Source organism: Anticarsia gemmatalis, chromosome 5 (assembly GCF_050436995.1).
Source record: "Anticarsia gemmatalis isolate Benzon Research Colony breed Stoneville strain chromosome 5, ilAntGemm2 primary, whole genome shotgun sequence".
Taxonomy (NCBI): domain Eukaryota; kingdom Metazoa; phylum Arthropoda; class Insecta; order Lepidoptera; family Erebidae; genus Anticarsia; species Anticarsia gemmatalis.
The window spans coordinates 10,116,736-10,137,704 of record NC_134749.1 but is presented as its reverse complement, the minus strand read 5'-3'; the positions used below and the strand labels follow the sequence as shown (position 1 = coordinate 10,137,704).

Genomic DNA, 20,969 nt, shown 5'->3' with positions numbered 1-20,969 from the left:
AGTTTCTGTTGCTTCTTTTATCGTTAGTGTTTAAAATGACGCTTTACGTGAGTAACAGTTGTTGTACCAATAGACTTTTGTTCATCAATCAATTATAAATCAAAGTATCTATTTCTAAAGCAAACCGTTATCTGCTGCACACATTTATAAATTCAGCGTAACCTTGGGCTTAGAATTTAACCCGAAACCTTAAATTTTAACTATTCAACAGATACATTTCCTCCCTTATTAAAACTTCCTAAATATTAACGAATATAAATTGTCTTAATCCGAAAATCCCGGGCGCTCAAAGGTCCTTCATATTTGATCCCGATTCAAGTGCTTGAATCCCACTTAAGGTTTGAATGAAAAAGTCCGAGCGGTTATAAAATTCTGTGCAATTAAAAACCCGGGGTATATAGTCACTTGACGGGACGTGACCTTATTTCCTGGGTTCATTGCACTGTGTACTTGCGGAATCAAGATAAGTCCAACTGTGCTTTTGCTACTGCTCTACGGTTCTCTTCTATGAAAATAGCCGTTATTAAACTTTTGCGGCAAAATTTTAAAACGAAGTTGAACAGTTTTTATTGAGTTGATTAAAAAGTTTGTGAAATTGAAATGATAAGACTTAGCAGAGACATTTGTGTCCTTTCCAGGGCTGAATTTAGATAATATATTTAGCGAATATTTTGAATCCCTAAATATAATTTGTAAAAGGATAACTTAATAATGGGTACTTAATTTTGTATTGTGGTTTGACGATGGTATACAATTTTGTAACAATATAAAATTCAGATCATCCGACAATTTGTCAGGTTCCGTGATGAGACCAAACTCGGTAACAGCAAGTCATAAGACATTAAGGTCACAATACTTAAAATATGAAAGTAACGGGCAAAATTGGGGCACTGAGAAAGATATGACGTGCCTTTGGCAATAACTATCTGTTATTTGTAATATTATCTACGACATTTATCAAATTTTACCTATAATTTGTAGGACGAGAAAGGTTCGTCTCAGTTTCGGTAAAGGATGAATGATCAGAAAAAGGAAGTAATATGACACTAGTGGTTATGTTTTATGCGTAGAAAGCGAGGGTAAGATAAAACGCAGTAGTCTTGCTATGTACGTCACAACGCCCGCAAATTGTGGAGTAACTTTCATGCAAAGGTTTTATAAATCAGACGAAATTAATCAAAGAAAAATGAATAACGAGAAAACAGTTGTTTAATTTGTGAACTACACAAGCGAAACTAAAACCGTAAAGACATACCAGTTTTGCAATAAGGCTTTTAAACATCTTCTCTCGAAAAATCGTCTTAATTTTTTTTACGTATGTACCCCTTCGCTTCTGGACAAATTCTAATATATTTTTTTAATTTTATTTCCTAAGTATGTTATCAGTTTTTACATTGCCGCTTTGACAATAAAAGCAGTGTGAGAATAAACATTTAAACAAGCTTAAATAAAACCGACTAGCAAAGAGGACATTCAATTTGCAGGACAGCATTAAGATCCAATATCTCACATTCCCACGCCCATGTACGTATTAATACGCTATTGATCATACCGACCCGTTATAAACCTACAGCTTAACATGGATCTATAGGGAACCTTTAACAAACATTGATGTAGAGCTCAGTAGATATATTATATCCTTGATTATAAGCTTGATAGATGGATTAGCGGAGGTAAAATATTGATAATACAAAGAAAAGAATACCTTACGTTTATAAAACCTTTTTAAAAAGAGATGATTCATTATTATAATTTATAGAAAAGGATTATTCATTGTTCGGTATGACTTCTTAATTAATTTCTTTTAAATTAAATACATAAAATCACGCTCATTTTCAAATAGGGGTTGGCAGATATCAGAGAACACCATATTATTATTAAGAAAAAAGGCTTTTTTGTATCACCATTAATAATTTGGTAAACATATATTTCAAAACCTCGACTACTACTATGAAAAGCAAACTAACAAATGACTATCTAAAACTTAACAGACACAATTCTGCAGAATGGTTCGAGAATTCCTACGACAGACAAGTCCTTGCTCCATATTATTACGTTAAATATTCAATTTAAAAAAGCAATATATTTTCTACAATTGTACATACCAAAATTCTACTATATAGTCTAACCTCTTAATTCATAAAAATATAAGAAGTTATGAAAGGCTTATAAAGAGTTTTGTTTCTTTCACTCCTTAGCGAAATGAAAAAGAGAAAACATATTGTAGTAGTTTTTTAACTAAAATAGGTTTATAGTGTGTTCATGAATAAGTGTGTAAGCCGTAAAGTAGATCTAATGACATATTATTATACAAATAGCAACGCCGTCACATCAGTCCCATCAAGTGCCCTGATGATGATTAATGTATGTTTGTTGCGGTGATTTGCCATGACAACTGGCACAGATGATTGATCGTCATGGGAAATGTACATGATCACAAACACAAGTAAACGTGGATGGTATAATTGTATAGAAATACTAGCGGCTTCCACCGGCTTCCACCGGCTTCTACCGGCTTCCACTGACTTCGCCGGCTCTATGTGTCCCACTGCTGGGCAAAGTCTTCCCTTTTAAACCTGTCTGTCTATTGACATATTCCGTCGGATTACACTGAATAATCTTAAGTCATTAAACAATAAAACCTTCCTTAAGAATTAGAAGGTATTGAACACAACATGAAAATCTCATAAAAAAAATTGTGTTTGACGTGTTGAGAGGACTTTATTTTATAAAATGTCGTGAGTTAGTGATAGTGACAACATGTCCTTGTTTTTAGTTGTACTGCTTGATAGAGTCTCGAAAAAAGTAATTTAAACTGGTCTTCCTCTTATCGTATGGTTAGTGGTCAGCCTAGTGTCAAAGTTGTTCAAACTGCGTTTGACGTGGCTTAACGGTTATTATCTTAATTGACAACAACCGAGATCGACTTTTACGTGCCCTCCGAAGCACAGAGATGACCAGTTCAAATACCACTATACGGTCACCCATCTATGGAATGACCGCGCCAAGGATTGCTTAACCCATAGATATTTTACCGACCGATGAGCCGTCTATGGGCGCTATTTCCACTGCTACTTTGGGTATAATATATTTTTTGTTAATCATAAACTAAATTACCCGTAATATAACTCGTAGGGACAAACAACTAGAAAATATACGTATAAATGGACTTTTCATTAGATCGCTCGGTCTCTGTTTCGTTTAACGACTGCTAATTGGTATATGATGACGGAAGTCTCCGTAACGTAACGTTTCATTAGTTATCATCTGTTGCGAAGTAATTATGCTACTAGAAGTGAGCATTTCTTTTTATTTCATATTGTTCGTAATATATTAGCATCAGTTGGTAAAACGGAGGTATTTGTACAAAATTATTGAAGCAGTTTAAAATTTATTTCAGAGTAGTTTTTACATAATAATTCTATATTTCATTATAGAAAATATAATGGAAAGATTATTTATATTTATTTTGTTGTTTTTATATTACAAAGAGTACTCAGTTTCTATTTATTACGGTTATAAAAAGTAACGATACTTTTTGTCTCGCTGACAAAGTTTCGGTACAACAATGAGATTATCATAAATACTTTAATATCAATTTATTTTCAGCTCGTAAGTAATGAACGAGTAGGTTTGGTTAGCGTCAAAATAAGTATACATTGTTATATTTCGAAAAGAATTATCATCAATGAAAATACGACTAACGCAAAAAACAATTGCGACCACTGCATATTATTTATTGATCAATATACAGTAATAATATTAAATTTGTATTTTCAAAAAAAAAATTGATATTGTGACAGTGTATTATTGACTGTACCTTTATAACAAAACGTATTTCTAAATGAATACAAATGAAAACTGATCACGGTAAGAGATCGAAAGAACAAGCAAATAATAGTAAATACTTATTAATTTCGGTGAAATAGTTAATAATCTATCTAAGTATATGTACCTACTATGTACCTGATTTCACCAGAAGACGTAGGTACCGCTTTATGTAAAAATCTGCTCTCTAAAAATGTACTTCAAACATTGACGTCTTAACATTGATCGGCTTATATTTCTGACTTCAAGGTTCCGCAATTTCTTTTCCTGTTTTCAAAGATCACTAACCGATAAGCCGGTACTTCAAAATGCCATTCATAAATCAGATTACATGACGAAACGCGGAAGTATGCAAATACCACCGTATGATAATGTTATCATTTTATCAGTGTCCTTGAGAAATGGTAGTGTTGTAGTATGGATTTCACTCTCAATACTCTTATTAATGGCATAAAAGGTACGTAACGACAGTTAGGTATTTTATTAGATAACAATTTGGACCGACTTTTTACTTGTCTTTCGAAGTACCAACACACTCTACTCAAATATACTACCCATCCATATAATGTCAGCACTAAAGCTTGCTTACCGATCGTTTACCAACCAGAAGCGCAATTCGCTAGCACTATGGACAGTTATAGACAACCGGCTTGCCATTGAAAAAAATGGAATGCAAATCTAATCAGCGCCTCATTTAAAATATTAAACATACATTTAAAATATTAAATCCTCGATACTCGTTGGTATAGAGTCAGCGCCTAAGCACCTCACGGTAAAGAATAACATGTATAAAATGCAAATTTTCTTTACGTATATTTGTTTTTCCTTTGCTAATATTCAAGGTATGTAGATAATTATTTCTCAAGGTTGAAGACTCACTCTAATTGCGTGGGACTAACAAACATCGAAACATCGCGGAACTGAGAATCCCTGCTTATACTTTTATGGATTATAAGATACATACTTATATAGAACGTTTGTTGTATAAAATTTTCCCATTACCCATTTCAAACTTCTTTCGGTACCTCCACTAATTACAAAATAAATCAACATTAATTAAAGTTATTTGTGTATCAATATCGGCATCGGCAAATCTTTTAATTAAGCATATTCAAAAACTTATTCCGATCTAAGGTCAATCAAATAATATGCATGTAAAAATGACTGACACTTATGGACAACGGACACCACAAGCATTGTCCATTCTAAAAATTGCATCATTTGTCATAGACTTTCAATAAGTAATGCGCATCCAACGCAACAAATACATTACCCGACCAATGTCATAACTTCCTCAAAACATAATTTCCGTCAGAACTATAACGAACATCAGAATTTATGATTGCACAAGATCGATAAAAGCTACATTAAAATTGCATAACATTTCAGTCACGTCCCTGTAATGCCGAGTGACATGACCCTTTCAACCACTGCGCAGTTAGTTCCGTGAATGAAATATGAAATCAATTTCTGGACCTCTAGGGAGCATTAAAATTAGACCATACTCTGTGTGACAATTTTGTGCAAGTATGAGTAAGAAAAAGTTGTATAAATGACATGTATAATATTGTATATCTATTAAGTATTTTTCTAAGAGAGATTTTAAGCTGAACAAGTAAATTAAGAATAAAGAGCTGACAGATTGAATAAAGATTATGAAAAAAGATCAAGATATTCATATTACTAAACGCGAGAAGGCACCCAGGTGACGCAGTTATATTATAGTAAAAACGCATTGCTGTTGGGTACCTACATATGTATATCCTCTAGGAAATTAAGAAAGATTAGGCCTTGATTTCACCACACCGGCTAACTGTGGGATGGGAACTGTGTATTCCATAAAAAAATTGCTTAACCTATCAAGCATGTAACATTTTCTTTCAATATTTTCCTTGACCATTCAAACTAAAAAAAATAAAAATCAAAACCTGCAACGAGATTCTGTATTATAATCCTGATTTCCCATTAAAGTTCAAAATTAATCATCAGCCTAACCTTTCTTCCGACTAATAGCTGCATAACTACCTGTATTTTACACAGCACGGCTGCCTATCGGATCTCCTCAATCCAGTTACCTGGACTATCACACGATACCCTTCGGTAAGACTGATTGTCAGATTTTCAAGCTTCTGACCGTAAAAGATGCCTTTAAAAATGACGGCAGGGGACCCACAATTCAACGCGCAAGCAAGTTTCAATAAAGAACGCAATAAAAAGAGAAAAGTGAAACGCAAGAACCAAACTCCCAAACGTACACCGCCACGCAAAACGGAGCATCTCAATTCGTCCTACAAGTGCGAGTTATTTACATAAAGTTTATTTATACATGGTTTGTTATTACACGAACAGTTACATAACACTACAGTGACAGTGGACGGGTACAGTGAACAGTGTTTGACCCGGTTATACCCGGGGTTCGTTGATCGCACGGTGGGCGTGTCCTTTATACGTATTGACTAATATCCCCGTAAGGCTTTCGTGATGTAACCAAGGATTGTTGATCAAGAAAACGTAAATATTTCTCTTCTTGAAATTATTTTTTTTGTTATTTCTTGATTTTATATCCGCGACAAAATTCAGAACGTCTACCGGAAAAAGTAGAAACTGTCGTAATTTATTTTATTGATTATTAGATTTACCCCATTTTTACGGGAATTCATTTTAAAACTCTTAATTTACAAACAGTATTTTTAAGTGCCTCTATTTCCAACTCAAACCATAAACTTAATTTTTTTTTCTCAAATGTAAAAAAAAAACATCAACAATATAATTAATAAAAAAGTTACGCACACAACATTAACAAACTAAAATCAAATCAAATTAAAAATACAACGGGCACTCAAAAAATCAATACATGCACATATCGGTTCACTATCACTTCTAGATCTATAAAAAGCGTTGGTCCGCTCACTTGCAACGTTCGCCTAGGTCAGTACCTCGTAAAAGAACTAATGTCACTTCACCCGGGCTATTTACATTATCCGTACCATAAAAATTAAAAGGAAAAATGTCGGAACTGACAAAAATCTTACTCCGTGCAAATGCAGAAACAGAACAATAGCGTCCTTGAGTTTACATCTCCACTGACAAGTCTTTAAATAAACAGACCGTATATTATGACAAATGTCTATACAAAAATAAATGACTTACCGAAAAATACGGGCGTTTTTTCTGGAATAGTCCTCCTTGTGAACTAAAATGGTGTGAGACTAGGAAGTGATAGAACTGTTCACGGAATGGCGCCGCGTTTCAAGATGGCGGTCGACGTCCGTTCACTAGCGCCCTGCGATGCCAACTGAAGGCTGAAGGGAGGTTGGGCGGAGTCAGCGGTCCGATCAAGCGAATATTTTATCGATACTTTTGCTTTAAGATAGGAAATGAGAGACAATTACGTTTAACAAGCCGCACCTTCGCTCAACTTTTCCATTAGAGGGTTAATGGATTTGACACTGATTTCATATTACGCGTTGCATCATATTTTATTCATATGCCGTTCGTTATGCGTCGTAAATTATTTCATAACAGCTGTTATTTTATAACCTTGAAACGTTATGCATTTTGCCAATAAAATAACGTATCGCTTCCTATGTAGGTTATTCGATTTGAACAATAAATTTTACCATAAAACGGGGACAAAATCATAGCAATCTCTCTAAATAGCTGATCCAAATGCTTTCAGTATCCAATAAACGTATATTTGAGCTGAGACTGCGAGTTATCTATTGAAACTAAAATTAAACGCATATCATTGGATGTAAACATGTCGAGGCGCACGCTTGCCGGCCGGCGAGGCGGGGGCGTCCTAGCACCTTCAATAACTACCTTACATTTACAAAATAGTTACCAACACTATTTTTAATTTTACCATACATTGACGCGCTTCTCCTCGGACACACCTTACTTTTCCAGACAAAACGAGCAATGGATACAACATAGCATAAAATGTCGCAGGCTTGAAAATTTACTCGTAGCCTCGTAGCGCCGAGTTGCTACGGCGTAGAGGGCTCCTAGATACGTAGGCGAACACGCCCACGATTTTTCATCGACACAGACTTTGTAAATATGATGCTACGTATAGATAATAGCACAGGCGAGTTCAATATTGCGGAAAATGAACGTTCTCAATAGGAGGGAATTCAATGTAATTGTCGCTTGGGAACAAATTGCTTTTTATTTCATCAGCATTTTTTTTCTTGTTCGTAATATTCTCTTTAAACATCTGTTGTAGGTACGTTTTATATTATTATTTACTCCTTAGAAAGTACTTATTTAGATATCTGCTTCAAATATATTTAAGGTAGACCATCACATATGAGATTTTATTCACAAGCCGAACCAAAATTTTAGCAAATTCGCAAATAGCAATTAGACAAAGTTTATAATTAGGACTTTAGTTTGGCACACTGTCTGGCTGAGTGCTCAAGTGTATAAGTGGGCACTCAGTAATTATGAGCTTGCTTCTAATAAACTTTGTTGTAGGCTTCGTGTTACGGGCATTACGCTGCTTGTAATTTAAAAGTAAATTGCGTTATAAATTCAAGGCTATTTTATGGATGCATGAATTTAATGGAAACAACTTTTAAAGGAGCGTCGTAGAATTATTGCCTATTCAGGTTACTATAGATTCCTGTATTAAGAGGTAGTAGGTTAGACCGGACTGATGACAATGACGATGATGCATTTGGGTTAATTAAAGACCTACTTTTTTGTCATTGGTGTGTAAAGCAGTAATTTTACACAGGAAAATAATGACACTACCTTCGTATGAGCACACTTAATTGGGAACAACAACATTTTCTTTGTTAACGATCGAGTTATTTAACGTCTTTAGAAGAACACGAAGATGGTTCTTTCAAATTCCCGCAATACTTATATGACCTACAAGAATCTAAGCAGATACTGATAAACACAGCCTTTCAAATTTGTTGATATGTACGCGTATACTGTCAGTTGTAGCTCGAACATTCCATTCATCATACATGCTTCTACAATGAATGGAATGTTACTTAATTCAAAAACCAAACAGGTGCAGATAACAGTTATCACTGCCCCTCCCCTTTTTCCTTTGTTTACCAACAGTCTACAGACCAGTTTCATCGGATATTTTTCCGTTGAAAAGAGACAGCCGACATGATGTATAGCTGCGTCTCTGTCACACAATGTGTCGATCGATGTGACCTTGGCACTGGGGGGACATTTAAGCCGTAATAGATGGATACCCCGAGGGAATATTAAGAGGTGATATAGAAATATGATAATAAGCTTTCTCCAATAGCTTTTTGTATACGAATTGAAGTACAATGTACCGACAGTTTGGTATACTGCTTACAACTGGGTAGTCGACTGGGTTAACGAAAAATTATCAGACTTGTATTCGTAAAAGGTTCATATAAAATGCCCAGACTATGTCATTTTGTTGATAAATAATGTTGAAATTGTATTTACTACAGACTGAAACATTTTATTAGGCACTCATTTAATACCAACGAAAATACGAAACTGTGACGTCACTATTTCGTATTTCTGTACTAAAGTGTATTTTTGACATTTCATAAAAGTAAGTTGATTTGACTGGTAGTTATATACCCTATTAATTGTGGCTCTAATATCGTCTATATTTAGGTAATCGTGTAATTTCAGTTCGATATTATCTGGGGGCACGGAAGTGCCCCCGCAAGTCGAGCAAAAAAAAAGCGGCACGGCCGTAACATCCTTTTCTCGAAGCAATTCGGGCTATTTTTGACACCCCTATAATTTCGTTGTGCATAAAAAAAGAAGCCTGAATTTTCAGCAACTAATCAGTCATTGTATAAACACGGTATATTTAAAATTTCAGTCAATTTGAACCAGTAGTTTAAGAATGACAACTTGTTAAAATTTTGAATTTTGTCACTCACTGATTCACTGACTCACTGACTCACCGATCATCAAAAGTCTAAGGTACTTCTAGCAGACTTAGAAGCTTAAAATTTAGAATACAAATAGGGTTTAGTGTCTTAATCATGGGAAAAATTAAATATTTTCTAATTTCGGTCCAGTTTTCTAAATACACCAACTGCAACAATAACTTTGTAATCCCATATAAATGTATAAGATTACAAGGTTACATTTGCAGTTAATGAATTATTATTACTGTAGAAAATAAAATAAATAGGTGTAAATAGGTACCTACTTTATGAGGCATAACGTGAGGGGGTATAGGGTGGGTAAGGGTGTTTAGCCCATGAAACAGAACAACATTCCCATAGGAAAATATGTTGAATTATGAAAAAAAAACGTCTTTCCATACAAATTGGACTTATGTTCGCTCTACAAAAAGAAGTGAGATGCCATCAAAAACATTCTGTAAAAATCTCAAGTCTCGCCGTAAAAAGTTGTGAGATCTATATAATACCAAGTCGATTAATCTATTTAGTCTCTACTTAAAGGACCTTCTGTCTTAAGTTATTACGTATGTTATTATCATGCCAATTTAAAAAAAATACCTCTAAAACAAATAGATCGACTTGGTCATCGCAAGAAAACACAAATTCGCTATTAACATTTCAGGAGCATTAACTAATCAAATCATGCGATGGCCAGGTCGGTCTATTTGTTTTAGAGGTATTTTTTTTAAATTGGCATGATAATAACATACGTAATAACTTAAGACAGAAGGTCCTTTAAGTAGAGACTAAATAGATTAATCGACTTGGTATTATATAGATCTCACAACTTTTTACGGCGAGACTTGAGATTTTTACAGAATGTTTTTGATGGCATCTAGACTTAATATTATGTATGTTTTATTCAATATTGGTTCTTGTTTATGAGACGTTTATTCATTTTTACGTTCGGAAGGTATGGTTTCATAATAAGCATCGTAATGCCGTAATGTCATGGCATCATATAGTTCCTGATGAAATATGAAACATTTTAAGCTAAGTTTTCGGTTCCGTTTGCCGTTCTTTTTGCATCGTAATTTAGTCAGTTCAACAGTAAGTTTTTTTTTTGTTCTTTAAGAAACCTCCCGCACTCAGAATTGCTCATGTCGGGTCTTTAACAAACATACAAACAACAGACACAAAGTACAAACAGACTCTAAACAACTAATTATGCATCGCACAAATATTTGTTCCGTGTGGGATCAAACCTACGACCTCTCGATGCACTGATTGAAGCGAGGTGATCACCTTAACCTCTGCGCCACGGGGTCCGTCATACTATTAAATTGCTAATGTAATCAAAGTATAACATAAATGCATATTATTATGGCAGATCAGTACATAAAGCATACTAATATTAATATAAGCATTAAAATCAGACAAAAAAACTACAATATTTGCGTCCACATTATGATTGCAGGCGACAACTGTATCTATTTATAGCAATAGGCAAGTGGCGTGTGTATTTGACATCAACCCACACGCACATACGTGAGTGCAATTATAAACGATTGGACACAAATCATACTACAGATATTTATTTTAACAGACAGTATGACAAGGTATAACTGTATAACTGTTGATTTAAATGGGAAAGACCAAGGACCGATTTCATGATATCGCACCCCTAAATGAAAACACCACTAAGTATATAAAAAAAAATGTTTTCAGAAACTAATAAAAACTAATTTTGTATATCTTAGAAAATCAGTTTTTTGTTTTCATTTCATTAAGTGTCTGATAGCGTATTTGATAGATAAAGTGACCGGTAATTTACGGATTTTTTTGGGAAAATTCCACTAGTTAAGCTAGCCGATACCATTTCAGAAATTGTGAAGCTCGCCGTAAGACACACTGAAAACCTTTCAAGGTTGCTGCTATTGCGTATTGTTTAGGATCGTTATATCTTGTCCTAAACTTCAACTTTGAAAAGTATCTAGCATTAACCTAAGCATTGTACTATGAGACTTTCTGCTCACTTCTTTCCTATCGTAAGTCTTTTGAAGAAAAGGCCTTAAAAATTCCCTATAATCCTATTACAACACAACAACGAAATAACTTAATCTAGATCGCAGACAATGAAATAAGGCTGCTGGTGACATTTTTTATGAGTATATACTTTTAGACTGATAATAATCTAATATATAAATATCTCGCGTCACAGTTTTCGTTGCCATACTCCTCCGAAATGGCTTGACCGATTCTCATGAAATTTTGTGAGCATACTGAAGTCTGAAAATCGGCCAACATCTATTTTTCATAACCCTAAGTGACACTTTTTTTTATTTATATGGCAAGACAATATTTGCCGGGTCAGCTAGTCCTGATATAATAATCCTAGATGAACTATGCAAGCGTATAAAAAAGATGCTTATTTTCTAAATACTCTTGAACCAAACACAGCTTACACGAAATACAAACTCGAATTCAACTCCAATATATCAGGAAGCTAACAGAACAGTAAACTATTTGTAATCAGTAAACAATTCTATGTACGGAGCAATAACTTGTAGGTACAGTTACCATGAACTTGCGACTCGAAATAGTTCAGTATCGGTTACTTTCTTGGTTATAAAGCACCGTGTATATGGCAGGGTGACTGTGCTTTGACTTACACGAATGTAGCACGTGTAACCCTGGCCCTGAAAAGAGTAGGGGTGTCTAAAATGTGGTGTATCATATACTAGTAATATAGTGTAGCGAGGTTTATGGTGTCGCGTTCCTTATGTTGTCTTGTACGGTTCATTGTTTATATATGTTATTGTTTATTATAAGTCTGTAATGTTATATTTGGTCGTGTGTATTCATGAGATTAATGTTGCTCGACTTGATAAAATTAGCCTCTGGTTTTCAGAGAAATACTAAATATATCGACGAGTTTGTAACTTATCTCGTGCATTAATTATAGGAGAGAATAACATTGGTTCTGAAGCAAACATATAAATTTACCAAAACAAGTTCACAGATGATATTTACCATTACTCAAAAATGCGAAAAAATACACGACAGAACAAGACACATTAAGAGAGGAAAATTACAGAAAAAATGCACTGTTTATTGAAAATCTTTCATCCAGACTGCTAATAAAGTTTCAACCTAATGATAAATAATATGTCACATCAAAATGCACTTCAATAAACATAAACCTCTAATTACAAACAACATATCCTATTTCTATTACGAATTCAATTTATTGATGAATACACCTGGTCTGCGAGCTAAACCCCGGCCATCTAAAAATAGCCGCGACCGTGCAATATAGTTGCATCAACCAGTAATATTGAATTTCTACCCGTTTCCCGGACACTGAATATTCTCTAAGGTAATAACAAAGCTAAATCCAGCTACCGTTTAATATAATATTGGTTATTAACTTCCGTTCCTATGAAATTTGATTACGAACTCTTCTAAATATTGTGAAACATTAGAACAATCTTGAATCATACCTAAAATCCAATTTCTCAAACAATTGTGGTGTTCTTAAAATTAATAGAAAATAGTATTTATACTTCAAAGTTCAGTTACGTGTGCCACTCGATACTACCAAATCATGATGTTTTCCAACAATAGCGTGAAACCTACCCATAAAAAATTCAATTGATTCAAAAACAATTTTCTTGAGCGAAACTTTCAAGATTGTTTCTCAAGTCATCTGTATGTCAACGTATTACAGGCGTAATAGATGAAAGATATCGTCATATTGTACTATCTATCCTTTATTCGAGTCCTGTGAACACTACATTCAGGTTTAGGGAGGGGGTGAGGGGGGTGGACAGTCGATAGCTTCACGCTTGCGCACTTTCGCTTCCTAAATTCTATGACATCAGAATTTAAACCTTATAACCTTTAGAATAGGGTGTTCGAGATGCGTGTACTTCTGATACCGTAGGACAAAGGAGTCTGGGAGCTAGATTCTGTGATAACAAAGAATCGCGAGGGAAGGACTTTCACGTGAAAGCCGGTTCTTTTGTAAATAAAGCCGCCAGAATCCGATTATACAAGGATTTAGGTCGCTCTTTACATTGAAATGTTACCTTTAATGAGATACTCTGTATTTACAAACAACATCGATACAGCACTTAGATGTATTCTTTTACTTGAAAACAAAATCTAAAATATTTTTTAAACTCTCGCGTTGCATGTTTAATGTATAATAGAATACGGGAATTAACGCGAACACGCATTTTACCTTAAAATGCCTAACGTTTCGGCGCAGGTTGCACTCGCCGTGTTCCCAGGCAGACTTCTTTTTGAGTCTGCCTCTGAATGCGTGTTCGCGTTAATTCCCGTATTCTATTATACATTAAAATCTAAAATAGATCGAGGAGTTGTTTAACATTTTAAAGACTTTAAAAATACTCACTTCAGAAATACTGAGATCACGTGGAAAGTTGAAAATCATTAATCAAATGACTAGTCTAAGAAAAAAACCAAAGTAATTCGAAAAGAACATTCTAAAGAAAGTAAACAGTGAAAGCACATTAAGAATGTATGAATGCGATAAGGAACCTGGATCTATGGGCGAGAAGCGTTACCAACTTGGTTACGTTTCAAAATTTACTAAGTGAAAAATCATGCTCCTGTAAGTTCAAGTTGCATTATAATTTTAGTAATCACAAAATTAGTATAACCTCTAGCTTTATTGTCCCGTAAGCGTTTCATAGTCTTAACTTGAGCCTTCTTAAACATAGAGTTTAGTAGACATTTGGAATTTTGCAAATCGATCCAAATTATTGAGGCGAGTGAACGCCATACGACTTGAATTACGACAAAAAATCAGATGTACGAATATAAGTCAATAAACTCGAGAAAGAGAAATACGTTTACCAAAACGAATGAGATTTAGTATTCAATTGATTTGTAACCTTATGTCCGGCTTACATTATACCAGTTTAGTGCTGAACTGGATTCGTTTCGTCTACATTATTCCAGTAATTTAAAAGCTGTATGATTATTAGCTCTACAGTTACAATGACTTCAAAAAAAGATCAGTTTTAAAAATGTTTTAAAACGTGCTCTATCGCTCTTGCTACAAGTAGTTATTAATGAGGTTGATAAGGAACTAAGAAAAAAGGAACGGTTTTGGGTGAGAAATTGGATCAGCGAAAAAGATCTAAAAGTAGAGTTAGTAAACCTTCAGTTGCAACAACTGAAAGTAGAAGATCTTAAAGAATATAGACTGACACTGGAGTAAAATCAAAAAACTTTGAAGAATTGTTGTGATTATTTTTTTTAATCCTTTCATCGCAAAAGATCATTATTCGTTATTTTGAAATTTTCCTAACTACCCGTAAAAATATTTAGCTGCCTGACCCCGCGTTTCGTTCAGACGAAAAATCTCCTTTTATGATATTATCAATAACGTACTAAATTTTCATGGCATACAAAATTGCGGTTTATGAAGTGGAAAGCAATAACGCTGTGAACATTCTGTGTAAAAATGGGTTCTATAAAATAATGTGTTGTATTATCACAAACGTATACGAAATTGGGCGTTTGTGCCAAAGAGTAGGAAACGATAAGTACCAACTGTTATGGAATAGTAAGGTTAATAGATTTTATAATTATTGAGTAAAGACATCCTTTTGATTGGAAGACAGGAGTGCTATAAGACTCCCTTTAAACATAGCCAGTATGAAATATTTCTCAGAAATAAATTATTTAATAGTGCTACGAAAAAAAAATGCGGGCTTTTAAGTGGTTATGAAATAGATATAGCTTTTGTATAAGTACAACATAGTATAGTATTAAAAACTGCGGTGTAAAAATTAATAAAGTGATCCGATACACTTTAAAAGACTTTGAACACGCATTTTTAATCCGAACATCGACCAAGAATGTTTATTTCGTAAAGTTGTTTAATGAGTTTGGTGTTCACCAAACAGTTTCAAGTTTTTTAGTGAGAAGTTGACACGCACAACGAAAACTTTTACGCTAATCATATTAATCTTTGTCACAAACTACTATGGATTTCATACTCATTGAGGTCTTAAATTCGTTCTCTACTCAGACAAATATAACATTTAAGAAGAAGGGTATGCAGTAACCAAAAATGCAACTCGCTATGTTCACTATAAACTTCAGCTTCATTCATATTCATATATCTTAGCATACAAGACCGCCGAGTAGACAACCGGCTAGCTATCGAAAAATTGGATTAGCATAAGAACTATTTTTAGCAGTACATTTTAACTGATAAATTCTGTGATACAGTTGGTACTATCGATACTCAAAAGTACCTAGGTACCAACTGTAGAATAGCTCTACAGTTGGTACCTACTTTTGATAACATAAGTGTGATCACATTAAACTAAACGCTGGCATATATTGTATTTGAAAAATACCTAACTCAGAAGTGGCTCCAATGATAACTCGAGTGAAATGAAACGCTTGCATTTTTCAAATACCTAGATGTTTAGAACTTAACAATAACAAGTAAATGTGGATTTATGGGTATTGAATAACCTTCATTCTTCGCGTAAATATATGTGCTAACGCCATGCTAACGTGATGTATCATGTATAAACAAACCCGATGCACGCGAGTCAATAGAATTGAATCAATATCCGACCTTTATTGTTTCCTCGTATTGCCAATGTCAAATATACTTTTCTTTGCAAACATAGTACTGAATTTTATAGTTCTAAGTCTTTAAAAGCTTTTGCATTTCGTGAGGGCATGCAAAGTCTCCAACAATCAGTTGTCCAGAGCATGGTCGACTCAAGGCCTCACCTCTTTTTCGGAATGAGATCCTTGCCCAGCAGTAGGATAGTCATGAAAAAGACACTTGTTACTTTCCAAGCAACATGTTATTTTCCACGTTAACTTGTTATTTTCCCTACAATAACAAACTGCGATACACATTTGTTTATAACAAACCAATTATTTCACTCATTAAATTTTTTTTTTTTGGCAGTCCGTGATAAGTATAAAAGAACTTATATAATTTTGTATCATAAACATATATAAAAAAGCTACTTTAACTCCTGTGGCTAAAATTTTCCACCCTGTATAAGGTGGTAAACAAGTAAGTGACAACATTAGTCAATGTTGTCGCTAATGCGTTCAATTGTTTGTTGCCTGTAACCTCGGTCGATCTGGCGACAATCCAATAAACAAACGTGTACCTTCCAAGACTTAAATACGACACTATTTTATTGGTTTCGTGAAATCTTAATGTGAAAAAAGTGTATACGCAGTTTATACCTTTAGTTCTAGAGTTAAGTCGAAGGTCTATTAACAATAATTAGGGATAACAATCAACACACACACAAATCAATTATTCGATAAATTAAATTACATTGTTTCCTATTTTGTATTCTCTACTTACGACTACGTAATAGGAATTGATCCTTAAATGTATATTAGGAAATAGAAAAGTACCTTAGTATTTAGCTAGACAACTAACTTCCCAACTCGAGTAAAATAAGTTGGAGAAAATTTAATTTCTTGGAACAAACTTGTATAGAGATTTTACTGTTTCAAATAAATTTGCATAACCAAATCAGAAATCTACTGACAGAACCACGCAAAAGAAATAATTTAATATTAAAGCAGTACTAACAGATATAAAAACTTCGTATTTTCCGCTGCGTACCGTGCCCTTAAATCGCGATACACGACACTTAAACCACAAAAATAAAGAGCTTAGGCTTCGCAAAACTGAATAATAGGTTCCCAAAAACTTTAGCATTATTTCTTTACCACGCGATGCCAAAAAGTTGAGCAGTAAAATTGTCGCAAAATAAAGTTCCCTTACCTACTATACGAAGAGAATTGGGTATGTTAGTCCTTCTCACTGAAACTAAAGCCCCCGAGTTCCCACGCTCTACCGAGTTTACCATAATTCCCAAAGTGTGTAGCAAACTATTGCCAAGAAGGTTTCAAATTAGCTACCTATTATGAGTGAAATTCTAAGGTATTTACATAGAGCTACCTATTAATATGGTGTACCTATTTAATCGCTTGACTCTAAAGTAGAGTAATAGTACTTAGCATGTTTGATGGATTTAAACTACGTGTAACATACATACGTCGCTAAAGATTGCAAGCTTTAAAAGATAAGACTGGAAGAAAACATTTATCGGACGCAAATATATTAGTTATACACTTTCTAGGAAATCTTCATACCAAATTTCAACTTTCTACGCTCAGTAGTTTTGGCTGTGAGTGGTCCATCAGTCAGTCAGTCATTCAGTAACGGAAGGGTTTCATATACCTACATATATAAAGATAATATAGATTATAATGTAATTTCTTACTTCACTAACTACACGTTACATTGGATACACATACACCACATTATTATCACAAACAATTCTTGTTCGTATTCATCATTTACCTTTGTAATACAAAACAAGCGATTTAATTTCAAATGAAGGCGAGAGTCTAAACTATAGTAGTTATAATAATATGTTAATAGTATTAGCGAATGTACGGGCAGACACTAACATCGTTATGTCTGCCAACTATTAATCCGATTTGAATGGAACTAGTCAAGTGACACGTGCTAAGTCAGGGGTGTAGATCACTTGAAGGGACTCGGTTCAAAGATACGATTAAATTATATTGCAGAGGGATGTTACTAATACCCTTTTGTCAAGGATCTCAAGTAAGTATTATTCTATATCAGCTTAGCCTTTCTGCCAACTATGTTGGAATCTCGTTGGATGCAGCTGAATACCAGTATTTTACATGGAGCGAATGCCTATCGGACCTCCACAACACAGTTACCTTAGCTTACTTGTGTTATAGTATACCTCTTGGTAAGACTGGATCTCAGACTTTCAAGCTTCTAATTACTGGAAATGACTGACAAAGACTAAAGCCCTTCTCCCATTACGATACGCCCGCGCGACTCTAGTCTCGGAGACTAGTCGCCACGAAGTATCTCACATACATTTGTATGGAGACTACCAGTATCGTAATGTGAGAGTCTCCATACAAATGTATGTGAGATACTTCGTGGCGACTAGTCTCCGAGACTAGAGTCGCGCGGGCGTATCGTAATGGGAGAAGGGCTTTAAGTTACTTAGCCACGAGCTAATAATTTCTTACATTTTATACCCCATCCAAATAGAGATTTAAGAATTACTACTATTTTAGTCCTAAAGATAAACGACAACTCCCGCGCGACATACAAAAAAACATACAAATATATCTAATCAAAGAATTAAAATTGCTGCGATCCCTACATACTTCTTTTGCTTCATCGGCCTGGAAAAATTATATACTTACAACTGTATGAGTAAACCATAATTTAATTTCAGTATTAATTACTTTGTTCTTATTATGTGCGAGAAGATAACACCCTGTGAACTAGCGAAGAAAACTCTTTCATCCCTGCGCCATATGAGTCGACAAATTCATAAAAGGATGATGTGATTTATATCTATTGTAGTTATGTTCTAGACAGAGTTCAATGAACCGTGACAGCCTGTGGGTACACACTAAACTATGTACTAGACATGACCTAGATAGGGAACGTTAGGTTTACCTATCCATTTTATAGTCGCGAGGCAATGAACAGAAAGACGGTTATGAATATTATACCGATCGTCGTAAATATCCGGTAGAAAATTATTGTGAAGGAATTTCTTTCAAGTAACTAGCTACAAGAAAATGATTGCTTAAATGGATTGAATCTATGTGGCTAACTGTTAATAAGAAAAACTACTGAGGTTGATACTTTAACTTAACTTATAGGTACTTAATAAGATCGTTAGAAACAGAAATTCTTTCAATAAATAATATTGTATTATTTCTTAGTTGTTATTGCTCCTTTAGGTAATAGCCAGGGTGTTATAAAAAGGGTAAGACAGATAGGACAGAATACGTGACAATAATAATGATTATAATTATTTTACAATTTGTAGGTCTTGTATGACAAGATGTATGGATGTGAATGAGGCAAGAGAAGTTTGTAAGGATCGTACCAAGTGGCGTTCTTTAGTCTCTGTCTACCGCTATGCTAAAATGGCGTGATATTATGTATGTATATTGTATTTGCTTTACAGGGGACGTAGCAAGCGCTGATATGTGGTCGCTGCTTACTCCCTATGAAAACAAGGCTAGTGAGATAAATATTTTTGACAATATTCGTGTTTATTTAGTGAAATTTCATCAGCCCAATATAATTGTTTACCGGTGTTCGAGTGAATAAAATGCAGCGACGGCATCGATCGTTGCAGCCGACCTACTTGGAGGTCATACAGCCGCAGGCTCGACGGCTCGCCCACCGACATTCATTCGGTTTAGCTATGCACTTAATTTATTTACCACTGTTCAATTGATTTTTAAGAGGATATTGAATATTGTTTACGAGGTATAAGACGTATAAGTAATCCGGTACAAACAGTTTAACATTTTCAGTAAAGTTTATATAAGTCTAACATCTTCAGCAGACTGGTAGAGTTAAAATTGAACCCATCATGGACATATTCATCAATAAGGTATTCTGAAGGACTGCAATAACAATAACTTTAATAGAGAGGTTCACCGTTCGTACTATGACCTACCTCAAGCGAAAAGTCAAAGAGGTAGCTCTATTGTTGCTCCTACCTTTTGTACCCATAGGTATATACTCAATAACCACCTACTAACTAACACCTACAAACCTAGACAGGTAGGTATATACAGTTTCTGTACCTTATTTTCTCTAATCCCTTCCTCGGAAATGTCTGGAATCAATGTATTTAGCTGCCGGAACTAGGGGAGACAAGTCTTATCAAATTGCTAGTCTGGCCATCGTTGCAGCGGGTCGAATATAAATTATACGTTTTGTCAGGGTGGGTATTTCGTGTATAGGGCAAAACCGTCTATAATTAATATAAGTTATTTTTATATTATTATTATTTACTAGCTGACCCGCGCAACTTCGCTTCCGTCACATAAGAGTGAATGCGTCAAAATTTTCACCATTTTTGTAATATTTTTTACTGGTACTCTGCTTCAATTGGTCGTAGCGTGATGGTATATAGCCTAAAGCCTCCCTCGATAAATGATCTATCTAACACTAAAATAATTTTTCAAATTGGACCATTAGTTCCTGAGATTAGCGCGTTCAAACAAACAAACAAACTCTTCAGCTTCATAATATTAGTATAGATAAAAGTAGGCAAAGGTAGGCAGGTAGGTAGTAAGTCAGCGGTTTTACGGACGATTCTACAAACGCTGCAACTTGATTATAACGATTACTATTTCAAATATAGGTAGGTT

General features: G+C 34.5%; 1 protein-coding gene across 5 annotated transcripts in view; it reads right to left on the bottom strand.

The window, feature by feature from the left end:
• Positions 1-20,969, bottom strand: part of LOC142973143 (protein FAM13A) — a 40,293-nt gene that overhangs the window by 19,132 nt on the left and 192 nt on the right. For 4 of the 5 annotated variants that reach the window (XM_076114729.1, XM_076114732.1, XM_076114733.1 and 1 more), the window contains exon 1: positions 6,979-7,122. The exons of the other annotated variant lie outside the window; for it this stretch is intronic. The gene's annotated coding sequence lies outside the window, so the exon portion shown is untranslated. Of the gene's footprint in view, positions 1-6,978; positions 7,123-20,969 lie in introns of those variants that run through there. 5 annotated transcript variants of the gene reach the window in all.